The sequence below is a fragment of the Saimiri boliviensis genome, chromosome 12 (genome assembly GCF_048565385.1).
Source record: "Saimiri boliviensis isolate mSaiBol1 chromosome 12, mSaiBol1.pri, whole genome shotgun sequence".
Lineage (NCBI taxonomy): Eukaryota > Metazoa > Chordata > Mammalia > Primates > Cebidae > Saimiri > Saimiri boliviensis.
The window spans coordinates 15657381-15683339 of record NC_133460.1 but is presented as its reverse complement, the minus strand read 5'-3'; the positions used below and the strand labels follow the sequence as shown (position 1 = coordinate 15683339).

Genomic DNA, 25959 nt, shown 5'->3' with positions numbered 1-25959 from the left:
TGCAATTCATGCTAATAGCAAAAGTACACATGATCTATAGAGTCAACAGTACATCTCTCCCTCTAATCATTAGGTCATGGGAGCATTATCAAGGATTCAAAAGGAAAACTTTCTCATATGCTGTTTTCTTTTTTGAGACAGAGTCTTGCTTTGGTGCCCAGCCTGGAGTGCAGTGGCACCATCTCGGCTCACTGCAACCTCCGCCTCCCGGGTTCAAGTGATTCTTGTGCCTTAGCCTCATGAGCAACTGGTATGACAGGCACGCGCCACCACAGCTGGCTAATTTTTGGATTTTTGGTAGAGATGGGGTTTCCCCATGTTGTGCAGGTTGATCTCAAACTCAACCTCAAGTGATCCACCCACTTCAGCCTCTTAAAGTGTTGGGATTACAGGTGTGAGCCATTGCAACTGGCTGGAAAAATTTCTCATACACCATATTCTAAATTTCCTATTTTTCTATTGGCTCATTTGCCTTAGAAATAGAGGCACTGACTGCATCTTCCACTGACAACCTTTTTGGAGATTCCGTGCTTCCCATTCAACCTTGCCCTTTAAACCCAGCATTCCCAGATACTCAATATTAATGTTTCCAATTATAGCTTGTTTGTAAAGTCCATAGCGTTCTTTTAGTTTTTCGTCATGTGTTTTGTTGTTGATGATGTTGGATTTTTTTTTTTTTTTTTTTTTTTAAATGAAGTCTCGCTCTGTCACCCAGACTGGAGTGCAGTGGCAAGATCTCAGCTCACTGCAACCTGCACCTCTTGGGTACAAGCGATTCTGCTGCCTCAGCCTCTCATATAGCTGGGATTACAGGTGCCCACCACCACACCCGGCTAATTTTTGCACTTAGTAGAGACAGGATTTCGCCATGTTGGCCAGGCTGGTCTTAAACTCCTAACCTCAGATGATCCACCCACCTCGGCCTCCCAAAGTGCTGGAATTCCAGTGTAAACCACCGTGCGGACCCATCATCTGGTTTTGTTTGCAGCTTCCTCACGTCTTCCCCCTGTCAATCAGCCTGCAGTGCCACGATGGTGCGGTCGCACTGCTGCTTCTGTCCCGGCACTCCCTTCTCCCCTTTCTGAGAGCTCAGCTGTACATGTAAAATAATATTGGTTTTATTTTATCCATAATTTCTCTGTAATTATTTGGTCTTTATTATTTGGTCCCCCGTATTGTCAGAAATGGAATTTTTCCAGTTACTTATTTTTTGTTTTGTTTTTTTGAAAGATGGTCTCCCTATGCTGCCCAGGCTGATATGGAACTCCTCGGTTCAAGTGCTCCTTCTGCCTGAGTAGCTGGGACTATGGGCTTGCACCACCATGCTCACCCCAACCTCCGCCTCCTGGGTTCAAATGATTCTCTCCTGCCTCAGCCTCCCAAGTAGCTGGGATTACAGGCATGTACCACCAAACCTGGATAATTTTGTATTTTTAGTAAAGACGGGATTTATCCATGTTGGTCAGGCTAGTCTCAAACTCCTGACCTCAGGTGATCCACCCACCTTGGCCTCCCAAAGTGCTGAGATTACAGGCGTGAGCCACCACACCTGGCCAAGATTACTTCTTAATCTATTATTATCAGACTTGCCCCTCCACAACTTGACAGATGCTATTCTTCAAAGGCCATTGGTAACTGGAGCAACTGCCAAATTCCATGGGTGCTATTTCAGTTAGGATGAGCTCCAACAAGTGATGAAATACTGATGAAAAATCAACCATAAAGATGCCTGATTTTTTTTTTTTTTTTTTTTTTTTTTTTTTTTTTTTTTTTTGAGACGGAGTCTCGCTCTTGTTACCCAGGCTGGAGTGCAATGGCGCGATCTTGGCTCACCGCAACCTCCGCCTCCTGAGTTCAAGCAATTCTCCTGCCTCAGCCTCCCGAGTAACTGGGACTACAGGCACTCACCACCGTGCCCAGCTAATTTTTTGTATTTTTAGTAGAGACGGGGTTTCACCATGTTGACCAGGATGGTCTCGATCTCTTGACCTTGTGATCCACCCACCTCGGCCTCCCAAAGTGCTGGGATTACAGGCTTGAGCCACCGCGCCCGGCCGATGCCTGATTTTTCTAACATAGGTGGTTCCAAGGTCACTTTGGCAAGTCACTTCCATCGATAACCTATGTTTTTCTGTCCTTTCACTCTGCCATCCCCAGAATGTCAGTGATAATTTTCACCTCATACTCACATGATGACTGCCTCCCATGACTACATCAGAGTAGCAAAAGGTGAGCCAGGCACAGTGGCTGTCACCTGTAATCCCAGGACTTTGGGAGGCTGAGACAGATAAATCACTTGTGGTCAGCAGTTCAAGACCAGCCTGGCCAACATGGTGAAACCCTGTCTCTACTAAAAATACAAAAATTAGCCAGGCATGGTGGCACATGCCTGTAATTCCAGCTACTCAGGAGGCTGAGGCAGAAGAATCACTTGAACCCAGGAGGCAAATGTTACAGTGAGCCAAGATCGCACCACTGCACTCCAGCCTGGACGACAGAGCAAGACTCTAAAAAAAGAAAAGTAGCAAAAGGTGGCAAGCAAGAGAAGGACTTCTTCCTCTCATACCTCTCTCTTATCAACTAGGAAAAAATCTTTTCCTTTTTTTTTTTTTTTTTTTTTTTTTTTTTTTGAGACAGGGTCTCGCTCTGTCACCTATGCTGGAGAGCAATGATGCAATCACACCTCACTGCAGGCCTGACCTCCTGGTCTCAGGTAATCCTTTTACCTAAGCCTCCCAAGCAGCTGGCACTACAGGTACATGCCACCATTTCAGGTTAACTTTTGTTTTGTTTTGTCTGTAGAGACAGTATCTCACTGTGTTGCCCAGGCTGTCTTCAAACTCCTGGGTTTCGTCAATGTGCCGGTCTTGCTCTCCTAAAGTACTGGGACTACAAGCATAAGCCATCACTCCAGCCTGACCAGAAAATCTTTTCAGAAGCTCCATGCAGATGACCCTTTCACCCCTTTAGCAAGGACTGTCACATGCATATCCCTGGTGCAGGAATGAGCAGAGGGTAGAATCATGTCTGGGGCTGTTGGAAAAATAATGGACAAGGAATATGAATTCTAGAAATACATAAGGCAAGATCTCTGTCCTAAAGGTGCACATTGGTCTGGAGAAGACAAAAGTAACCCAAAGAGATATTGCAAATGAGGGCTAGGCTCTGTGGCTCATGCTGGTAATCCCAGCGCTTAGGGAGGCCAAGGTGGGAGGATCGCCTGTGGTCAGGAGTTCGAGACTAGCCTGACCAACATGGAGAAACTTCGCCTCTATTAAAAATACAAAAAGTAGTAGCCAAGTGTGGTGGCGGGCTCCTGTGATCCCAGCTACTCGGGAGGCTGAGGCAAAATAATCCCTTGAACCCGGGAGGCAGAGGTTGCAGTGAGCCGAGATTGTGCCACTGCACTCCACCTGAACAAGGTGACAGAGCAAGATTCTGTCTCAAAAAAAAAAAAAAAATATATATATATATATATATATATATAGCAAATGAAAATTTCATAGTCACACAAACTGAGACATGCAAAAATATAAGTACTCTGTTTGTCTGCAACCAAACCTAATTTCTACCCTAAGCCCAATTTCTGTCCCACAGAAAACTTAATCTCCAACATACATGATAAACTCAGTTAGGAATAGGGAGCCAGCTGTGCCTACCATAGACATATTCACTGCTCTTACTGTGTAAGACCGTTTTGGGTAAAACTTCTGCTTTGGAACAGGCTCTTTCTTCTCAGAGGCATTTTACACTGCTGCCCATCTGGTCTTAAGACACAATCCTGGCCAGGCTCTGTGGCTCACACCTGTAATCCCAGCACTTTAGGAGGCCAAGGCAGGCAGATCACTTGAGGTCAGGAGTTCCAGATCAGTGTGGTCAACATGGTGAAATCCCATCTCTACTAAAAATACAAAAATTAGCCAGGCATGGTGGCATGCACCTGTAATCCCAGCTACTCGGGAGGCTGAGACAGGAGAATTGCTTGAACCCAGGAGGCAGAGGTTGCAGTGAGCCGAGATTGCGCCACTGCACTCCAGCCTGGTGACAGAGTGAGACTCCGTCTCAAACAAAGAAACAAAACCACCACAATCCTCCTTTGCTCAAAAAGGCCCCAACTGCAGCAAATCATACTATCTCCAAAGGAAAGCAGTCTGCACGATTTATTTGTATGATTACTTGAGTGAGCATCAGAGCTTAGTATCACTGCTAGAGAGAAGAAAGGCAACAAGAAAAATAATATTTAACTCGACTTACTGTAAATCTGAAGCAGAGAAAATCACCCAGGTAACTGAATTTATTTGTAAGTGATGAGATGAAGTTTCCTATATTGGGCAGAATAGGGGAGCGGGACAGGAGGTAGAAGTGAAGTTCAGGTTTGGACAAATAAAGAATTCACATCTTTGCACACCTGAGTTTGTGTGACTCTGGAATTTTGCATCTCCAGAACTGCTTATGATTCTGTTGCCTCTAAGAGACGACAGGCACCTCCGGGACAGAGTTGTGGCTTTATGCATTTCTTTAACATCTCTTCCCTCCCGTCCACCTTTCTCAGTGCCTAGCACAAGACCTGCAGCATGCTAGGTGCTCTACAAAAATGTGTGTTTAATAAAAGATTGAGTGAATGAAAACATGAGCAAAGGAGGTTGCTACAATGGGAAGAAACAAACCCAACTGATGTTTTTATTTTTTATGTTTGAGACAGAGTCTGGCTCTGCAACCTCCACCTCCCGGGTTCAAGCAATTCTCCTTCCTCAGCCCCCCAAGTAGCTGGAATTACAGATGTGTGCCACCATGCCCGGCTAAATTTTCCATATTTAGTAGAGATGGGGTTTCACCGTTTTGGCCAGGCTGGTCTTGAACTCCTGACCTCAAGTGATCTGTCCGCCTTGGCCTCCCAAAGTGCTGGGATTACAGGCGTGAGCCACTGTGCCTGGCCAAACCCAACTGATTTTAAAATCGATTTAACTGTATCCTAATTAAGGGAATAAATGGAGAAATGTATATATGTATGAGAGAGGGAGAGAGAGGGAAAATCTCTGCAGAGAGAACAGAGCTATGATCACTAAGTAAAACAGAGGCAGCTTAATCAGATACCCAGACGGGGCCCCACCTGACTCCTACTGCAGCTGGTGGTGGGGGGAAGGGTAGGGGAACTAGAAGGTTCAGGTGAAGTGGCCTCCCCTTCTCCAGCTCCAGTCTCCCCACCACCAACTCCCACTCCCACTGCCCTGGGAGGAGGCTTGGAAGCTGTGGGGAGGGGAGGCAGCTGAGTTGGGCTTCTAGAACGAGGAGGGATGGTGTGAGCTCAAACGCCCTGCAATTGCTGGAGCAACAGTGGCGACACTTGAGTTATTCACAAAGGCTGGAATTCAAATGAGGTTGGCACCGCTCCAAGTCGCAGTAGCTTAGGAGAGAGAAAGGCATATTAAGTATTCATCAAGATCTTTGCGTTGCATGGGCTCTGAGGGTTCTCCATCTGCGTCCCTCCCTCTGTCACTGACTGGGGGTGGGGGGCAGGGGGTCCTCCAGAAGCACTTTATCTGTCAGTCTGTGAGCAGGAGCTGGGGGTGGGGGACTGAAGTTAGGCAGATTTGTCTCATCACATGATGGGGGACCTGTATCATGTGATGGCTCCGGTGATGTTGGAGGCGGCATGTGACTCCCAGGGCTACGTGGGTTCAAAACAATTTAAATACAAAAACACAAGCAGGTTCCCCTCCTCTCCTTTGCCTTTTGGTCTGGCTCTCCCCATCGCTGTGTTGGGTGCCTGACTGAACGGAAAACCCGCCGTCTTGCAGCCACTAACCTGTGAGCGCTGGGTACCTGGAGAGCAGGCCCCTCTGCTGGGGGCCCCCAGGAGCGGTGCCCCATCATTTTGCAGCCCACTGACTCCCAGCCTGGTAAGTTACTGCACACTTTCAGCAATTATCTGCGAAGCTGTCCTCAACTGCCTCATTAGCATGCGCAGGGCACCCTCGCTGGGCACGTTGGAAGGGAAGTGCCTGCCGGCTCTGGGGAGCTGCAGCTCTCCGGCCCTGCCAGACAGACGCAGCCTTCCCAGGGAGCAGCGCTGTGCTGGTCTGCTGGGGTGGAAGCAGCTTCTCCCTCGCTGTTCTCCCTCTCCCTTCCCAGCACATCTTATTCCCAGCCTCTCCTCTCTCTGTCTTCCTCCTCCTAACCTCCCTCACCTCTCACCTTCCCCCTCTCCACCCGCCTCCTCAGATTTCTTTCCTTTTTTTTTCTTTCTTTCTTTCTTTTTTTTTTTTTTTTTTTTTTTTTTTTTTTTTTTTGAGACAGAGTCTCCCTCTGTCGCTCAGCCTGGAGTGCAGTGGCGCAATCTCGGCTCACTGCAACCTCTGCCTCTCGGGTTCAAGCGATTCTCCTGCCTCACCCTCCCGAGTAGCTGGGATTAGAGGCGCCCACCACCACGCCCGTCTGATTTTTTAGTAGAGATGGGGTTTCTCCATGTTGGCCAGGTTGGTCTCAAACTCCTGACCTCCAGTGATCTCCCTGCCTTCGCCTCTGAAAGTGCTGGGATTTTTACTGGCTTGAACCACTGTGCCCGGCTGGATTTTCTCTTTTTTTATCATGCTCCTTTCTGTCTCCCACTGCTTTTCTTAGGAGTTCCTCTCATCCTCTCACCTCGCTTCTTAAAATAATGTTTTCGGATACCTAGATTTTTGTCCTTTCTGTCCAGAACCTGAAAGAACAGCTTCTAAGGACTTAGTGATTGGAAATGTATCTTCTAAAATATTTTCTTTTTTCACTAAGACAGTGTAGAGCGCCCAGTTCCTGTTGTGTGTACATGTGTGCATGTATTTGTTAAGAGAGATGGATACATTGCTTGGGGCCATCAGAATTGGTTTCTTGGCTCCACATCCCAGCTGAGCGAGGGAATGATCAAGTGACAAGAGGCACAGTTACAGAAGTCAGGAGACAAGGCATTCGGACCCCAAACGTCTGACTCTCTGTGGGAGAAATCAGGGTTCAAAGCAGAAGCCAAAAATGTAGGGCTGGGTGCTCAGAGACGTGCTCAGGTGTCGAGAGGTATCTCGTAGAGCTGGCTCAGAGTTTGGGGCCACACCTTTGCACAATGAGGCAGCGTGTGAGCAATTTAGATTAATGTAATTGCAGTTGAGATGGACAGGGAGTGGACAGATTAGAATAATGTTAAAGGGGTAGAAATAACAAGTATTGCTGATGGGTTACCTGTATATATATATATTAGTTGAACCATGGGAAAGCCAAATGTGATTCGTAAAATCATGGCAGTGGCCAGGCGTGGTGGCTCACACCTGTAATCCCAGCACTTTGGGAGGCTGAGACAGGCAGATCACCTGAGGTCAGGAGTTTGAGACCAGCCTGGCCAACATAGCAAAACCCCTGTCTCTACTACAAATGTAAAAATTTAGCCAGCCATGGCGGTGCACATCTGTAATCCCAGCCACTCAGGAGGCTGAGGCAGGAGAATTCTTGAACCTGAAAGGTGGAGGTTGCAGTGAGCCGAGGCAACAGAGCAAGACTCCGTCTCAATAAAATATGAAATAATATAAAGTAAAATTAAATTAAATCATGGCAGTGTCTGTGGCCACAAAGAAAGGAGACGGTGGCTGTGTCGAAAGCTTCTGCTTCACTGTCATCTGACCTATACCAACATCTGTTCAGCAAGAAACATTGAACTACAATAGAGCAGAAATCTGCCCAGTGACGACTCAGTGCTATTTCTTTTCTTTTACTATTTTAATTTTAATTTGAGACAGAGTCTTCTTTTGTTGTGCAGGCTGGAGTGCAGTGGTGCAATCTAAGCTCCCCGCAACCTCCACATCCTGGGTTTTAGCAATTTCCTGTCTCAGCCTCCTGAGTAGCTGGGACTACAGGCGCACACCATTAAGCCTGGCTAATTTTTTGTATTTTAGTAGAGACAGGGTTTCACTGTGTGGCTCAGGCTGGTCTCGAACTCCTGAGCTCAGGCAATCCACCCGCCTTGACCTCCCAAAGTGCTAGAATTACAGGTGTGAGCCACTGTGCCTGGCCGAGAGGGTGCTATCTCTAACCCCATTTCCGAGATAGAGAAATTGAGACAAGGAGCAACTCATTAGGTCACTTGCTTAAGGACACTCAGCTAATAAGTGATAGAGCTAGGATTTAAGCCCAAGCAGTTTTCTCCAGAGCCCACACAATAACTGCTTCAAAAGACAGCTATCCAGACTGGGCGCAGTGGCTCATATCTGTAATCCCAGCACTTTGTGGGGGCCTAGGCAAGTGGGTCATTTGAAACCAGGAGTTCCAGACCAGCCTGGGCAACATGGTGAAACCCCATCTCTACAAAAAATACAAAAAAATCAGCCAGGTGCAGTGGCGGGCACTTGTAGTTCCAGCTACTCAGGAGAAGGATAGCTTGAGCCCAGAAGATCAAGGCTGCAGTGCGTCACAATTGTGCCACCGCACTCAGGCTGGGCAACAGAGCGAGACCCTGTCTAAACAAACAAACAAACAAACAAACAAGAAACCAACCAAGGAATATATAACTGAAGACATACTTCGGTTGTGGGGGAGTAAAAGTAGGGACAGAGTTGGTCAAAAGAGGCCTCTCTGATGATGCAGTTTTTAAGCTGGGATGTGAGAGAGGAGTAAGGGCCAACCAGGTGGCGTGTGTGAAGGCCTTGAGGAGGGCAAGGGCTCAGATCACTCCAGAAGCACGAGAATGCTGGTGCGCCAAACACTGCGTATTCCAGACCATGTTAGATGAGGCTTTCCAGATTATGTAAAGCTCCGTAGCCCTGGCTAATGACTCAGGTTTCATCCTGGGATCAATGAGCAACTATTAAAGCATATTATTTTATTTTTATTTTTGTTTTACTTTAAGACAGAGTCTCACTGTGTCACCCAGGCTGGAGCGCAGTGCTCAATCTCGGCTCACTGCAACCTCCACCTCCCAGGTTCAAGCAATTCTCCTGCCTCCGCCCCCTGAGTAGCCGGGATTACAGGCATCTGCCCCTTATTCCCAGCTAATTTTCTTTTCATTTCTTTTTGTATTTTCAGTAGAAACCGGGTTTCACCATGTTGGCCAGGCCAGTCTCGAAATCCTGACCTCACGTGATCCGCCTGCCTCGGCCTCAAAGTGCTGGGATTACAGGCATGAACTACTGAACTACTGTGCCTGGCCTATTACAGCATTTTAAGTAGGGAAGGAGCATACTCGGAGTTGCAATATGAAAAAACAAACACAAGAGGCATATCAGTCTTTGTTGCATTATAAACCACCTCAAAGCTTAATGGTTTCAAACAACCGTCACTTATAGCTCATAACTCTGTGAGTTGGAAGTGGCAGCTGGGGTCATCTGGGTAGCGCCGCTGTCCTGGTCTAGATTCAGTGGTATAGATAGTCCATTGGCAGGTTGGTTGAGAGTTGGTTGTTCTTGGTTATCTCACCCACATGTCTGCTGATTGGCAGGGGCAATTGAAATGGACCAGGCCACGTCATGTCTCCTTAGCTAGAGGGCTAGCCCAGTCTTCTTCATATGCCAGCTGGGTTCCAAACACAGCCAGGGAGGGGAAGCCCCAGTACACAGGCATTGCTCAAGCGTCTGCTTGCATTGTGTTTGAGAGTCCCCGTGGGCCTAGACAAGTTACGTAGTCAAGTCCAGAGTTAGAACATGGAAAAAGATACCTCTTCCTGGGTGGAGCTGCAAAATATCCTATCTCTTTTTCTCAGACTACTTCATGAATTCGAAAGGCTAATAAACTGGACACTGTCTCCCTCTAATATTGGACGGAACTGAAAGACAAGAGGAAATTTGGGGCCGGTTTTGTGATTAGGGATAACTGTAGAACTGATCAAGGCTTTGGTTCTTTCTTGGAGCAAGCATGAGTCTGTTTTGGATACGGATTAGAAGGTAGATGTGGTGCACTGAAGTATTCTCTTCTCACAGGATGTTTTGGGAATGACTTGGGGTCTTTTGAGGTTGTTCCCTGTAAGGAAATGTGCGCCATACGGAACTCGATGCCTTACGTTTTCTAGGCAAGGCAAGAGCACATGCAAACGTCCCCAGGCAGGAACTCTGGGGCTTATTTGGGAAACAGAATGGTGATTTAACTTAAAGTAATTGCAGTGGGCCTGGCATGGTGGCTCACGCCTGTAATTCCAGCACTTTGGGAGAATGAGGCAGGTGGATCTCCCAAGGTCAGGAGTTCCAGACCAGCCTGGCCAACATGGTGAAACCCCGTCTCTACTAAAAATACAAAAATTAGCTGGGCATGGTGGCAGGTGCCTGGAATTCCAGCTACTCAAGAGACTGAGACATGAGAATCACTGGAGCCCAGGAGGCGGAGGTTGTAGTGAGCTGAGATTGCCCCACTGCACGTCAGCTGGGCTGCAGAGTGAGACTCTGTCTCAAAAAAAATTAATAAATGATTTTAAAAATAAAGTGATTTTGCTAGTGCAGAGAAGGCAGCTATAACAAGAAAAAAAGGGAAAAAACATAAAGTAATTGCAGGGGAGATGGAAAGGGAGTGGACAGGTGAGAAGGTAAGGGGTAGAAATAACAAGCCTTGCTGCTGGATCACATAGGGTAGTTGAAGAAAAGGGACATATTAGAGAAGACACAAGTTGGTAATGCCAGGTACTAAGATGGAAAGAAAGACAAGGAGAGGAGAAGAGTATTTTGTCGGGGGAGAGGGCAGGAAGAAATCAAGCATTCTGTGTTGAGCCCAGCAGACTTGAGATTCTGGGATATATCCAGAAAGATACACCACAGACAGTGGAATGTGCTCAAAGAGGCTTAGACTTGATATGTAAATTTGGAGACCAGCTGAGATCACTTAGAGAGTTTAAAGAGAGGAAATCAAAGAGCAGTGGGAGTGGAACTCCAGGCTGCCTGCCATGTAGACATCAGGTAACGGAGGCATCCATGCAGGAGGGGGAAAGGGGAGGAAAATCAGAGTGCGGGTTCATGAAGCTAAGAGGGCAGAATATTTCAGGAAGGAGTAAGTGATCAACTGGATCGAATGTCGCTGAGATGTTGAATAAAATCATCATCTTGGAGAGGGGAAACGCACACGCTGAAGTGAGCAGGAGGGATGCTGGGCAGAGCAGAGAATACAGAGCATGTGTTTCAAGTTGTAGCTGGGTGTGATGGCTCATGCCTGTAATCCCAGCTACTCAGGAGGCTGAGGTAAGAGGATCCCTTGAGGCCAGGACTAAGAGACAAGCCTGAGCAACAAAAAAAAGCCCCCCCCTCCCACCACCAGCTCTAATTTTTTTTTAAAATTTAATTAGCCAGGCATGGTGGCACAAGTGTAATCTCAGCACTTTAGAAGGCCAAGGTAGGAGGATTACTTAAGCCAGGAATTAGAAACCAGCTTGGGGAACATAGCAAGACCCCATCTCTAAATCTGCTTTTTAATTAGCCAAGCATAGTGGTACATGCCTATTGTCCCAGCTACTCAGAAGGCTGAGGTGGGAGGATCAAATGAGCCCAGGAGTTCAAGGCTGCAGTGAGCTATGATCACACCACTGCACCCCAGCCTGAGCAACAGAGTGAGACCCTGTCTCAAAAATAAATCCAACGAAATTGTATAATTTTCACTGGAACATGTAAGTGCTTTGGCTCAAGCACCTGGAGATGGTATGGTGTAGTCAGGTTAAAGTTTTGCTAGACAAATTCCACAGAGAGATGAGGGCAAGATGTGAAGGGAGTTACTAGGGAATGATTGTAGAAGGAGCTGCAGACTCTAAATGTACCCAGAATGGGAATGGAACACGAAGGAATCACGGAGCATGCTTATGGGTGGCTCAATGCAATACAGGCTATGATGAGGCAGAAGAGCTGCGTTCTTGGAAGTAGCCCAGCATTTACATCACCTGGGAGGATTAGCACAATCATCTTCACCTGGGACCTTCTTAGACTAGCAGCCTATCAGGCTCCACCCTAAATCTGCATTTTCACAAGATCTTCAGGTGATTTTCGTGCACATTAAAGTTTGAGAATCATTGATCTAGGTTACCTTGTGAAAAAAAAAAAAGGTGAATAGCTTAGTAAAATCCATCATATTCTGATTAGCTTTTAATAAGTTTCAACCAATAGCCAATATTGTTTTGTTTTTGTTTTGACACAGGGTCTTACTCTGTCACCCAGTCAGCCGTGGCTGTGCCTGGGTGACAGAGTAAGACCCTGTGTCAAAACAAAAACAAAACAATATTGGCTATTGGTTGAAACTTATTAAAAGCTAATCAGAATATGATGGATTTTACTAAGCTATTTTCTAAACAGTACCCTACTCCTAGCAGGCCCTCAGTAACTATTTGTCAAATAAATGTGGAATGATTTTAATCCGCATAGCTTTATGGTGTAAATATAATTATGATTCCCATTTTCTTGGTGAAACAACTGAGGTTTCAAGTAATTTACTTGCCCAGTGAATAATCTGTAGACAACAGTAGTGTGACTATATCCCAGCAAGTACACAAGATGATCTATTAGGGTGAAGAAGAAAACAATGGGACCTCTATTTATATGTATTCCTTACATCATTCTTTTTAGTTTCCATTTCATGACTTTTGTTGTTGTTGTCGTTGCTGTTGTTGTTGAGACACGGTTTCACTCTGGCACCCAGGCTGGAATGCACTGGTGCAATCATGGCTCACTGCAGCCTTGAACTGGGTGGAAGCGAGCCTCCCACCTCAGCCTCCTCAGTAGCTGGAATCACAGGCACATGCCACCACACCTGGCTTTTTTTTTTTTTTTCTTTAGAGATGACGTTCCATCATGTTAGCCAGGCTAGTCTTGAACTCCTGGCCTCTAGTGATCCACCCACCTTGGCCTCCCAAAGTGCTGGGATTACAGGTGTGAGCTATGGTTCCTGGCCAATGTTTTGCAGTATACTGAATAGTACAATAGTTCATATATATAAGCTATAAATTATAAATACACACATTTGCAGAGTTACAGGCTTAAAATATATACCACTGAAGTGAATTTTTTTTTTTTTTTTTTTTTTTTTTTTTTTTTTTTTTTTGAGACGGAGTTTCACTCTTGTTACCCAGGCTGGAGTGCAATGACGCGATCTCGGCTCACCGCAACCTCTGCCTCCTGGGTTCAAGCAATTCTCCTCCCTCAGCCTCCTAAGTAGCTGGGATTACAGGCACGCGCCGCCATGCCCAGCTAATTTTTTGTATTTTTAGTAGAGACGGGGTTTCACCATGTTGACCAGGATGGTCTCGATCTCTCGACCTTGTGATCCACCCACCTCGGCCTCCCAAAGTGCTGGGATTACAGGCTTGAGCCACCGCGCCCGCTTGAAGTGAATTTTTAAAAGAATTTTAAAACCGTTGCTCTAAACCACTACTCTGTATGTTTTCTTTGAAGAGAATGTAACAGATTCATTGATAGGTTTCTTAATTGCCATGAGAACTAAAGATATATTCTTGTTGCCTTGATTGTACTGTGTTTTCTGAGTACCCATTGACAATATCCTCACCATCACTTGGAGTTAGTGAATTTAGAAACTTCACCCATTATTGTGGGTCTTACTCTCAGATATTAAATTGGAGAAGTGAAAATAGAGAACCTATTCTCTTTGTGTCATGAATTTAAGTAGCTGCTATTACAGACGCAATAAGAATTAATTCTGTTCCCCCACTGCCTGAGAATAACATTTGAAGGTAAGAAATTGCCTGTTCATTGAGGCATAAGTCAATAAATAGAGTCAACTAATGATAGAGCAGGGAACAATCAGATACAATGTAGTAAATTATGTTCTGTCATATTGTAATTCTTAATAACTCAGCTGTCACTCCAGACATGTTCACATTTTTGTCTGGAGAATGGAAAGAAATAAAAATTTCGCTGTATTACATACAGACAAGGTAAAAATCCTGGGATGTGGGTGGAAGGAAGGAATTCACAGAAAATAGTCTTGCATTGGAAGATGAAGGGTGAGTTAAGTTCATCAGGATGACAAGGGGAGGAATGGCAGAGAATGTCCCTGACACAGAGAACAAGACAGCCATGGGTACAGAGGAAAGGTCAGTTGTACAGGGGATGTGCATGAGAGAGTGCGGGAGGGGACATCAGAGAGGCCGGGCAGAATCATGGTATGGACACTCAGAACTACACAATAGGCCAGGTGCAGTGGTTCACGCCTGTCATTTCAGCACTTTGGGAGGCCAAGGTGGGCGGATCACTTGAGCCCAGGAATTTGAGACCAGCCTGGGCAAATAGCAAGACCCTGTCTGTATAAAAAATTAAAAACTTAGGCCTGATGGTGCATACCTGTAGTGCCAGCTCCGTGGGAGGTCAAGGCAGGAGGATTGCTTGAGCCTGGGAATTCGAGGCTGCAGTGAGCTGTGATGGCACCACTGCACTCCAGCCTGGGAGACAGAGAAAGACCCTGTTTAAAAAAAAAAAAAAAAAAGTGCCGGGCGCGGTGGCTCAAGCCTGTAATCCCAGCACTTTGGGAGGCCGAGGCGGGTGGATCACGAGGTCAAGAGATCGAGACCATCCTGGTCAACACGGTGAAACCCCGTCTCTACTAAAAATACAAAAAATTAGCTGGGCATGGTGGCGCGTGCCTGTAATCCCAGCTCCTCAGGAGGCTGAGGCAGGAGAATTGCCTGAACCCAGGAGGTGGAGGTTGCGGTGAGCCGATATCGCGCCATTGCACTCCAGCCTGGGTAACAAGAGCGAAACTCCGTCTCAAAAAAAAAAAAAAAAAAAAAAAAGGAAGAACTATATGAGCTTAGGATCAGATCCCTGGTTGATGTTGAATTATCATACCAGCTTCACGGCCTTGAGCAAGACTCAATTTCCCTATCTATAAATTCATAATAAAAACCATCATACCCACCTGTTAGGGTTATTGTGAGTTTGAAATAAGAGTATGCATTTGCAATGCTACCTGATCACATGGGAAGATCTCAGTAATGGGAGATGGAATTGTTGGTATTGTTATAATACTAGTCAAGGAACTAGATTATGGAATGCCTTATATACCAAGTCAAAGAGTTCAGGCTTTTTCTTTTGGGTCACTGTTTCTAAAATGTGATGTTTGTCCATAAAACAAATAGTCTTCAAGTAGTTTGACAGTTTCTATTTTTTTTTTTTTTTTTTTGAGACGGAGTTTCGCTCTTGTTACCCAGGCTGGAGTGCAATGGCGCGATCCCGGCTCACCACAACCTCCACCTCCTGGGTTCAGGCAATTCTCCTGCCTCAGCCTCCTGAGTGGCTGGGATTACAGGCATGTGCCACCATGCCCAGCTAATTTTTTGTATTTTTAGTAGAGACGGGGTTTCACCATGTTGACCAGGATGGTCTCGATCTCTTGACCTCGTGATCCACCCGCCTCGGCCTCCCAAAGTGCTGGGATTACAGGCTTGAGCCACTGCGCCCGGCTAGTTTCTATTTTTATATAAATAATTTTTTTAAATGCTTAAGCATTTCACAAATTTGAAATAGAAGAAGAATTACCAAATACTGTTACAGTCTTAATAATCGTTCAAGGGTGCAGATGGTTCAAATCGGTCACACTCTTAACAGGGTATAGTTAAAATGTAGTTACTAGGATATAGTCATTCTTTTTTTTTTTTTTTGAGACAGTCTCTCTCTCTCACCCAGGCTGGAGGGCGATGGCACGATCTCAGCTCACTGTAACCTCCACCTCCCAGGTTCAAGAGATTCTTGTGCCTCAGCCTCCCCAGTGGCTGGAATTATAGGCATGCAGCACCACACCCAGCTAATTTTTGTATTTTTAGTAGAGACGGGGTTTCACCATGTTGTCCAAGCTGGTCTCGAACTCCTGACCTCAGGTGATCCACCCACCTCAGGTGACCCACCCACCTCAGCCTCCCAAAGTGCTGGGATTACAGGTATGAGCCACAGTGCCCGGCCAGTCTTTCTTAGCTAGACTGTTGGTGTATTATTGTTTATGTGTGTAGCATGTGCATTTTTTTTCTGTTACTATTGTGTTGTGGCTGTGATTAACAAAAATAGCTTAATGACTAAAAAGTGTTTCGTTGGAGTGTAAAAACAATGATAAAAATAGGAGTACAAACACTGCAACTCAAAAGCGTAATTAGTGAACAGGACTTCAGGATCTGCTGGGACAGAGCGTCTGTGAATATGATGATTTCCCCCAACCAGCTGAAAGGGAAAGTGCGGATGGAAAGCAAGGCTATGAATATCTGAAAATTGGATTTTTACTGAACAAAGGATTTATCTCCCTAGTGGCGCCAATGTATATTATATTAGAAAACTTTATCAGATAGCTTCCTGCTGCTGTTGGAGATTTCACATCATTTCCAAAATAGAATAACCCCTCTGACCAACCAGTGGTTTTTCCTGAACCAAGTACAAAAGAATATTTTCTTTGTTTTTCTTTCTTTCTTTCTTTCTTTCTTTTTTAATAGAGACAGGGTTTCACCATGGTCTTGAACTCCCGACCTCAGGTGATCCACCTGTCTTGGCCTCCCAAAGTGCTGGGATTACTAGCATGAGCCACCATGCCTGGCCCAAAAGAATATTTTCTAGTGGCCAGGCATGGTGGCTCACGCCTATAATCCCAACATTTTGAGAGGCCAAGGTAGGAGGATCTCTAGAGTCTAGGAACTCAAGACCAACATAGCAAGACCCTGTCTCTCATATATATATATGAGACAGGGTCTTGCTATGTTGGTCTTGAGTCATATATATATATATATTCTGGTATGCGATTGATTAATATTTCTAATTGCAAAGAATGCCAGGTGCTGTGGCTCACCCCTGTAATCCTAGAACTTTTGGAGGCCAAGGCAGTTGGATCACCGGAGGTCAGCAGTTTGAGACCAGGCTGGTCAATATGGTGAAACCTTGCCTCTACTAAAAATACAAAAATAATTAGCAGGGGGTGTGGTGGCACACGCCTGTAATCCCAGCTTCCTGGGAAGCTGAGGCAGAAGAATTGCTTGAGCCCAGGAGGCAGAGGTTTCAGTGAGCCGAAATCGCACCACTGCACTCCAGCCTGGGCAACAGAGTAAGACTCCATTTCAAAAAAGAAAAGTAATAATAACATTAATTGCAAAGAGGACAGAACAGCAGATGCAAGCCATGCTGTCTTCAACACGCCTCTAAAACAAGCCCAAATTTAAGGCGAGCAAAATGCTAGTAAAGAAAGCAAAACTCGCCATAAGCAAACCTGCTAACAGGGTTGTATGTGACATTGCACAAATGGCAATAATAGTTCTACTATACGGTGGAACTACCATTATTATCACCATGCCAGCCAATATGTTATTTTACAGTTGAGTGAAACTACTGGTGGAAAAAGTAAGAACCAGCTCTTTTTATCTGTGTGGTACATAGATGAATGAGAAAGACACACTTGATGATTTTGAGTTCCAGTTATCACTGAAAACCAAAACACAAAAGGAAGTTTGTATTTTACCTAATGTTGTTTTGTAAGATGACTGCAGTTTGGAAGTGTATTTGACATCATGCTAACGGAGGAACCACTGTGTGTCTAGCAAAGAAAGTTTTGATGCATCAGTATCTATTGCTATGATAATCCAAAGCAACCAAAAATACAAAAGCAATTTTTTATTTTGTCTAACATTTTTTTGTAAGATGACACAGATTGGAAGTGTATTTGACGTCACACCAATGGAGGGACCACTGTGTGTCTAGCAAAGAAAGTTGTTGGTGCATCGGTATCTATTACTCCAATAATGCAAAGCAACCACCCAACCCAGTCAGTGAAGTGATAAGAATTTATCTCATGAATCTGCAGACCAGCTGGGTCATTCTTCATGGATCAGCTGGGCTCACTTGGATGTCAGTGCTCAGATGTGGGCAGGGCCCACTACATGATTTGTATAGCCCAGTACAAAATGAAAATGCAGGGACCCTTATTTTAAAATTATTAAGAATTTCAAAGCTGGACACAATGACGCACACCTGTAATCCTAGCATTTTGGGAGGCTGAGGTGGGTGCTTGAGCCCAGGAGTTCAAGACCAGCCCAGGCAATATAGTAAGTCCTTGTCTCTAAAAAAAAATTACAATAAAATAAAATTAGCAGAGCACAGTAGTGTACGCCTGTAGTCCCAGCTACTCAGGAGGCTAAGGCAGAAGGATTGCTTGAGCCCAGGAGTTGGAGGCTGTAGTGAGCTATGATCATACCACTGCACTCCAACATGGGTGTTGGAGTCTCAAAAAAAAAAAAGTTTCAAGAGGATGGCAACAGCATTAAAGCAAATGTGGTCTTTTCCTAGTTCTGGACTCCGTGCAATTGCAAAGATCCTGTAGTCATGAAGCTAGCCCTGGCTGTAGGTCACATACCCAGCTCTGCTGCTCTTGGCTGGGTTCCTTCACCTGTCAGGGCATCAGCTGGCTTTGGCTAGCTGGGAGAGACATAGCTGGGACAACTCGGGGTAAGTCCACTCCAATCCATGGGTCACGTCCATCAGCAGGCTCACCCACACGTTTCTTACAAAGGGGCAGGAACAGGCAAATCCAAATGTGCACATGCTTTCCAAATCTCTGCTCACATCACGTTTGCTGACGTCCCGTTGGGTCACGGCAGGACACGTGGCCATCTCAGAGCAAAAGTGGGAGGGGCTACATCATTATACAGCAGAGGGCATGAACACAAGGAGGGCTGAAAGAGGGCCATTTTTGTCATCTACTTCCCTTGATTACTCAAAATTAGTTGTATCTGAGTGTGAAATTGCCCACTGCTTTACTTGCTAAGGGCAGTTTGTTGCTTGTTTGTTTGATTGGTTGGTTGGTTTGTTTTGAGACACAATCTTAACTCTGTTGCCCAGGCTGGAATGCAGCGGCACAATCATGGCTCACTGCAGCCTTGAACTCCCAGACCCAAGTGATCCTCCCACCTCAGCCTCCCAAGTAGCTGGGACCACAGGTAGTGGTCCCACATCTGACTGATTTCTGATTATGTTTTTTCTAGAGATGGAAGTTTCTCTGTGTTGCCCAGGCTGGCCTTAAACTCCTGGGCTCAAGTGATCCTCCTGCCTCGGCCTCCCAAAGTGCTGGGATTACGGGCATGAGCCACCACGTTCAGCAAAAGACAGTTTTTTAACAGCATGCATTTGACCTTACGTGCTGATGAAATAATAAAAATTGTTATCACAATCAAACATCAGTCACCAAACAAAGGTCTTTTCTGTATGTTTTATGAAGAAATCATTGGTGTGTGCTAAAACTGCCTTTCCACTCCAAAGCATACTTGCTCTCCCAGGAGAAGGTGCTCACATGAATAATTAAAATGAAGGCGGTGATGAGATTTCTTTATATTATACTAATAAGGCCATAAAAGACCAGAAATCATAGACCTGCTCCCTGTCATCTTTGTCATTATCTATTTGGTGGAGAAGTTTAGCTCTATGATTTCAAGTGGTGTGTCAACACTTCATGGCCAGTAGCTTGAAAAACTTGAACTTCTCATTTTAGGTCCATCATAATAGGAGATTCAGCGCTGAGGATAAGGCATCAGGAAATTGAACTGTGATGTACAAGTCTTCGTTAGCAGGCATGACTCTTCCCTAACAGTTGATTTTCTTCATTCTATGGAGAAAGAAATCAATTATTGAGGATATTTTAAAACCCCATGCCAGAAAACATGAAGAAATTCTTTTCTGAGCTGTATTCACACATACACAAACACACACACACACACACAAACACACACACACACACACACACACACACACGTTAGAAATCATTTGCAACTACCTGCCAAGCTAAAATATCTAACCTTCTAACCTTTTAATGAGATATGTTTTTTGACTTAAAAACACATCTGGGCTGGGTGCAGTGGCTCTTGCCTGTGATCCCAGCACTTTGGGAGGCCGAGGCAGGTAGATCACGAGGTCAGGAGTTCAAGACCAGCCTGACTAAGATGGTGAAACCCCATCTCTACTGAAAATACAAAAAAGTAGCCGGGAGTGATGGCACAAGCCTGTAATCCCAGCTACTTGGGAGGCTGAGGCAGAGAATTGCTTAAACCCAGGAGGCGGAGGTTGCAGTGAGCTGACATCACACCACTGCACTCCAGCCTCGGTGACAGAGTGAGACTCTGTCTCAAAATAAAATAAAATAAAATAAAATAAAATATCTGCATAGCTGCTCATAAAAAGTAGTCTCTTTTTTCGGTGGGGAGTTTGGGGTGGGGAGGGATAAAGTCTTGCTTTGTTGCCTAGGCTGGAGTACAGCAGTGTGATCACGGCTCAGTGCATCCATGACTTCTGGGCTTAAGCGATCCTCCTGCCTCAGCCTCCCAAAGTGCTGAGATTACAGGCATAAGCGACTGTACCTGGCAAACGTAGTCTTTAATGAGAAACTTCACAATTGTTTCTAGGTACATGTCCCATTCAAACATACAAAACCATCTGTCAGGGCCACCAAACATTTGCTGCTTATCAAACAGTGCATAATTCTTAGCTGGGGTTTTGTTTTGTTTTGTTTTCCTTTCTTTCTTTTTTTTGAGACAGAGTCTTACTCTGTCACCCAGGCTGGAGTGCAATGGCATGATCTTGGCTCACTGCAACCTCCACTTCCCAGGTTCAAGCAATTCTCCTGCCTCAGCCTCCCAAGTAACTGGAATTACAGGTGTCTGCCACCATGGCCGGCTAATTTTTTGTATTTTTAGTAGAGGCTGGGGTTTGCCATGTTGGCCAGGCTCATCTCGAACTCCTGGCCTCAAGCAATTCACCTGTCTTGGCCTCTCAAAGCGCTGGGATTACAGATGTGAGCCTCTCCACAAATATTTGCATGCCTACTGAATGCCAGTCATGGAGCTCACACTCTGGGTTACAAAAATGAAAGGTTGCCATGGGCCCTCCTCTCATGAATCCAGTCCCATGAGGGTGATAAATATTCAAACAAATTGGCCAGGCACAGTGGCTAGCGCTTATAATTCCAGTACTTTGGGAGGCTGAGGTGGGAGGATCACGAGGTCAGGAGATTGAAACTATCCTGGCTAACGCAGTGAAACCCCATCTCTACTAGAAATACAAAAAATTAGCCAGGCATGGTGGCACAAGCCTGTAGTCCTAGCTACTCAGGAGGCTGAGGTAGGAGAATTGCTTGAACCCAGGAGGCAGAGTAGTGAGCCAAGATCATGCCACTGCACTCTATCTTGGGCAACAGAGCGAGACTCCATCTCAAAATATATATATTCAAACAAATTACACAAATGACTGAATTATAGTTGCGTTAAGTGCTGAGAAAGAATCAAATCAGGGGTGGACCTGAGACATGGTGTGGAGATAAAAATAACCATTCTTAGAGAAAGATTAAACATGGAGGTGAGAAAGGAATTAAAAAATGACTTCAGGTTTCTGACTTAGAGAATGGAGTTATTAACTAAGATAAGAGGAGAGCAGATTTGCAGTCTGTCAATAATTAAATTTGGAACATGGTGAATTTGAACTGCCTTTCGGAAATATAGATGCTGAGAGGCAGGTATATATATAAATGTGGAAAGATCTGAGCTTCAGATATGTATTTGGGGAGATGAGAGCCATGGCAAAAAATATATATATGTGTGTGTATATATATATGCATATGTATAAGTATGTATGTATGTATTTTTCAGACAGGGTCTCACTCTGTCGCCCAGGCTGCAGTGCAGTGGTGCAATCATGACTCACTGCAGTTCCAACATCCAGAAGGATTCCTCAGGCAATCCTCCTGCCCCATAGCTGGGGCCACAAGCATGAGTCACCATGCTCAGCTGATTTTTACATTTTCTATAGAGACAGGGACTCCCTATGTTGCCCAGGCTGATCTTCAACTCCTGGGCTCAAGGAATCCTTTTGCCTCAGCCTCCCAGTGTTGGGATTACATGTGTGAGCCACAGCCCAGTCCTAGGAACCATGAATATTGACTATGCCTGTCTACTCCCATTAAAGCTCCTTCTTTAGCCACCAGTCAAGGCCATAGATACTTACTTTCAGTAAGGCAGGATTTTTTATTCAACCAGTTTTCATTTCTTAACCTCCACTTTCAACCCACCCACTTTGGTTTAGTTTTTGTTATCTAGTGCCTTAAATGCATAATATTTCCATTATGGAAGATTTTTTTTTTCTTTTTGGCTGCCCAGCTCCCATTCACCCCACTTCTGCTAATAGCTCCTGGGTTTTGCTTAAGGTTCCACCTCCCCCCTCACACTCTTATCCCATGTAGTTCTCGTAGAATTGATTCCACACCACATTTGGGGCAGGAGTAGATCTGACGTGTAGGCATGTGACTTAGTCCTAGCCAATCAAAGACTTCTGGTATAGTAATTGTCTCAGCAATAAGCACAGGATCACAGTAGGAAAAAAGAGATAAACTTTTACTGAAACTTCTGGGACAAACTCAGTTCTTTCCCTCTTAACATGAACCTATGAGGATATAGGGACAATATTTGCTGCTGAAATCTTACAACCACAAGTAATTTCAGAATAAAATTAATACCAAGGTAGGAGACCTAAGACATGAAGAAAACTTGGATCTCAGTGATCTCATTTGAGTTCTGTCTTTTAACAAGTGAATTTAACCCATTTATAATTATTGCAATTGATGGTTCCTCTTGTTAAGTTTATTTTTATTCTTCTAGTATGGTGGCTCTCAGATACATATCTCTGACCCCACCTAAGAGATTCTAATTTATTTAGTCTTCACTGTACTCTGGACACAAATTGTTTTTAATTTTTTTTTTGGCAACTTTTATTATAGGTACAGGGATTACATGTGCAGGTTTGTTACAAAAGTATATTGCATGATGCTGAGGTTTGGAGTAAGAATGCCCTGGTGGTTAGCATAGCACTCAATGGGTAGTTTTTCTGCTCTTGTCCCACTTTCTCCCTCTCCAATCTTATCTTCCCCAGTGGACACCAATTTTTTTTTTTTTTTTTTTTTTTGAGACGGAGTTTCGCTCTTGTTACCCAGGCTGGGGTGCAATGGCGTGATCTCGGCTCACCGCAACCTCCGCCTCCTGGGTTCAGGCAATTCTCCTGCCTCAGCCTCCTGAGTAGCTGGGATTACAGGCACGCACCACCATGCCCAGCTAATTTTTTGTATTTTTAGTAGAGACGGGGTTTCACCATGTTGACCAGGTTGGTCTTGATCTCTCGACCTCATGATCCACCCGCCTCGGCCTCCCAAAGTGCTGGGATTACAGGCTTGAGCCACCGCGCCCGGCACCAATATTTTTTAAACTAATTTTTTAAATTAAACAAAAATTTTTAAAATCAGATTGCTCTAATGTGCCATCAGGTTTCAGAATCACAAATCTAGTGGTCACTCTTGGTTTATTTATTTTTAAAATGTTTTATTATAAAATACCATATGTACAGAAATACAGGAAAAAAAGAACATAAAACAAGCAAAGCTAAGCATTTTTACATTGAGAAATAAAATATTGCCAGCACCCCAGAAGCTGCGAACTTGACTCATTGCAGTGTTTTAGAAATTTCATAACAGACATCTTTCTATGAGAATCTAGACATACTCTGCCTCTGTAGCCTTCCTTGGGGCAATTTGAGCCATAGCATACTTTCAAGCCTTTTCCTGCTTAAACAACACTGAAATCTGATGAAGTCATAGCTTCAGATTTTAAAAAATTATTTACATGTACACATTCACATTTATGTAAAGCATATGTTTTACCAGGGTTTTTTAAGATGCTATTTTTTTTAATCTACAAATTTGTTTCTCTAGATTTTGCAATGGTGTTAGAAGCTGAGCATCAGCTCAAATGAGAATCCCATAAAGTTCAGGGGTAAATATATGGCCCAACCAGGTAGTTTATATTCTGGAGGTGGGACCCTGCATCCTTCTTGGTAGCTAAACGTTATCTGGGGTACTGCTCACCTGCTGCAGCTTCTGTGGCTACCCCAAAGTGTCCTACATATACTTGTGGCTGTGATCTGGGGGCTGGCATTGGTGACAGCCTTTCCTTCTCTTCCCTGACTCCCTGACATCAGCCTCAATTGTTTCAGATGCCCTATTAAGAAAGGCTCTGCTTCACAATCCAGGCCAACTTTCAAGTTCATTGTCTTCCCCAGGCAAATTATTTATTCCCTTGTTCAAAAAGTAGCTCAGGGGTCTTCATCCTGAGAGCTTGATCATCCTGGAACCAGGCAGAAGGGCGGCATCTGACCCAGCCAGTACCCTGTAAAATTAATTAATTATCTTAATGACTGCCCTGGGAGACCTGTCTCACTCTTCATATTTGTTTACTCTGATCTTGGATTTCCCGCAGGCTTCCTTGGAAAGAACTGCCTTCCCTTAGGAGTGTTTAGCATCGAGTTTCTCTACCCTGGTTCTGCCATTGATTTGACCCCTGATGTGTTCTTACAGGATTTCCTCACAATTTCTCATCTGCTGACAAGTCTCTTTCTTGTTTTCTAGCAATTTTGGATTTATATGTAAAATTTGTATGTATGTATGTATGTATGTATGTATAAATATAAAATATACAGTTGACTCTTGAACAACATGGGTTTGAATTGCACTATTTACTTATACGTAGATTTTTTTCAATAAAGGTTACACCAAGGACCAGGTGCAGTGGCTCACGCCTGTAATCCCAGCACTTTGAGAAGCTGAGGCAGGCAGATCACCTGAGGTCAGGGGTTCAAGACCAGCCTGGCCAACATGGTGAACCCTTGTCTCTACTAAAAATATAAAAAATTAGCTGGGCATGGTGACAGGCACCTGTAATCCCAGCTACTCAAGAGGATGAGGCAGGAGAATCACTTGAACTTAGGAGGCAGAGGTTGCAGTAAGCCGAGATTTTGCCATTGCACTCCAGCCTGAACGGCACAGTAAGATTCCATCTCAAAAAAAAAAAAAAAGTTACATCAAGTTTGCCTGGCTTTTCTGTCTCCCCTTCTACCTTCTCCACCCCTGCCACATCTGAGTAACCCTTCTTCTTCCTCCTCCCCATCAACTTGCTCAAAGTGATGATGATGAGGATGAAGACCTTTATGATGAACCACTTCTACTTAATGAATAGTAAATCGATTTTTATTTCCTTGTGATTTTCTTAATATTGTAGAATACAGTATGTAATACATATAACAAACGAAGTACATGTTAACTGACTATGTTATCCATAAGGCTTGCGGCCAGTAGTAATTAGTGGTTACGTTTTTGGAGAGTCAAAAGTTACGTGTAGATTTTCAATGTCAGTGCCGTTAACTCCCATGTTGTTCAAAGGTCAACTCTATATTTTTCTGTCATTTTAGTTGGATTTGGAGGGATCATGGGAGACAGACACCCATGCTCAGAAAATAAAATGGTGAGATTGGCATATAATGGCATTTCTCTGGGAACAGCTATAGTTTTAGCACCTGAATTTGAGCTTTAGTGCATAGAAGAGCATATTTATAGTTACTTGTATTTTAACTAACATGCAATTTATTAAATTGTAAATCTAAAAAACCTAGTTTTCCCCAGGCCTTTAACATAACTCATGAATTATTATTACACATTTAGTATATCTTATCTAAAGTTATGTATAATTTTTATTTGTCCTTGTATCAATGCTAAAATGTAAGCGTGACATAATAAATTCCCCTGAATATTTAACATCCCTTAAAAGGCTGCTTACTAAATTTTCCTTCAGCTTTGTCATTTTTAACCACAATTACAAATTTGAATCTCTTAAGTGCTTCAAACATCTGACAAGGCTGACTTATAAATCTGACAAACAGAATTGCTAAGTGCTTAAATACTATTTATAAACCTAATAAGTCTGAAATTATTTATTAATTCAGAAATTTTTAAACATTCAGTTTCAGCTATTAATCAAATTCTCTTAAATATTTTAAATTAAAGTCACAAATCTTATATCAATCAAACTGTTAACTCACCATTCTGCTTACAGTAGCAGCCATGCTTGTTGGTTTTGCTTTAAATTTATGTCCACAAATCTCCAGTTGACCGCCCAGTGCTGCCCCCTAATGTATTCACTTTTCT

General features: G+C 44.2%; 1 protein-coding gene and 1 pseudogene across 5 annotated transcripts in view; one reads left to right on the top strand and one right to left on the bottom strand.

Annotated features, from left to right (window-relative positions):
* Positions 1–448: 448 nt before the first annotated feature.
* On the bottom strand, positions 449–18566 carry LOC120367399 (acyl-CoA-binding domain-containing protein 7 pseudogene; annotated as a pseudogene).
* Positions 5620–25959, top strand: part of TNRC6A (trinucleotide repeat containing adaptor 6A) — a 219020-nt gene continuing 198680 nt past the window's right edge. For 3 of the 5 annotated variants that reach the window (XM_074381916.1, XM_074381915.1, XM_074381911.1), the window contains exon 1: positions 5685–5900. The gene's annotated coding sequence lies outside the window, so the exon portion shown is untranslated. Of the gene's footprint in view, positions 5901–25959 lie in introns of all 5 variants that reach the window. The other 2 variants (XM_074381914.1, XM_074381912.1) reach the window with 2 other exon arrangements.